The following is a 1,459-nucleotide window of genomic DNA, read 5'->3' on the forward strand; positions in this document are numbered from 1 at the left end:
TGGCGTATGCGTGATCAAATTTACTGGTATAGTTGATTACGTGTTTCCTTCGAAAAGTTAGTGGAACCATCCCATGGTTGATGGCAAAGATGGCATTCGACGTATTTGTCGTCGCGAAATGACTGTTAACCAGGCCATCTTCTGATCGATCTTCCGTGGCGCCATTTTATTACAATCATCGGTTCTACTGTTTCATCCGCGAAATTCCCGAAATGTTGAATACGATGGGTGTGTACTACAGAGAGGAGTATTTCAAAACGACCAACTACGGTCTATCAATCTCAAATCCACCGCGACCTACTGATTTTACCACTAATATTAGTAATAACTTCTGTCTGAATAAATGCTGTCTTTCTTTTGACGCCTCCTTTGATCTTTTCATTCTCTTTCTTGTCACGTCATATACGTCGGGTCTATCAACTCTGTCTCCGCGTCTTTCATCTTTGTAAATACGTGACGCGGAGTATAGGAGGGACCGGATAAACCTCCCACACTTAAAAATGAGCCACAACCGAGAAAGGACCCGCAGTTGAAACGTCCCAAGTCGAGTAGGCCTTGCGACGGCCTTGACTAACGATTATATACTAAAGAAAGTATCTCAGGGGATCATCAACTTGGTGTAAGGGTGAACGTTTGGTGACGCCTATAAAAATCAGGTGACCACGGTCTGTAATACCAGCTGTTACAGAATAACTTGGAATTGAATTATACGTGAACATTACGTCTAATAATTATAGGAATTTATGACGACAGTTCAGCAAAACTAGGAGCTTATACGTTGTGAAAGATAGTTGAGTCAGCTTTAGTTAAAGTTATCTTTGGTTATCCTGTTAACGGCTTCAACCGTATTACAAAATGAATTTCCTAAACGCCCGTTCAAAATGTCTTGCATTCTTTCCCTAATAATATGGTGTCATAATAACTTGTACTTGAATAGTCAAAACGAATAATCAGGTACTCCATTTTGCTCAGTCCAAACCATGAATGATGTACAATAGGGGTCTTCAAAAAGGAATTTTTCTCTCAAATTGTACTGGCTACTTGATAAAATTGTTAGGTTTCCTAATTTAAGCGTACACACCAAATTTGGTTCAATTCCAGCCTGTAGCCGCATTGCTACAGGAGAACAAAGTTTCTATTTATTATATAAAAATAAATTGACAAAAATTTCAAAATTTTCTGCTCACTCCATGAAAGTGTTAGGTTGTCTATAGAAACAATGTTCACCAAATTTGGTTCAATTCCAACCAGTGGAAGCGGAATTTTTGCCGTTGAAAAATTTGGATTAATAATAAAATAGTATTTACGGTGACCAATTTTCAATTATTTATTATAAGTGTGCCCACCGTAAATACTATTTGATTCAAATCCAAATAAATAAATCGAATACCGCAGTGATCCGAGAATGAGCTTTATTTTTGAATCTGCAAATGTGACACAGCTTCGTAATGTGATATGG

This window comes from Botryllus schlosseri, chromosome 8 (genome assembly GCF_051294905.1).
Source record: "Botryllus schlosseri isolate E-star chromosome 8, Bs_hap1, whole genome shotgun sequence".
NCBI classification, from domain to species: domain Eukaryota; kingdom Metazoa; phylum Chordata; class Ascidiacea; order Stolidobranchia; family Styelidae; genus Botryllus; species Botryllus schlosseri.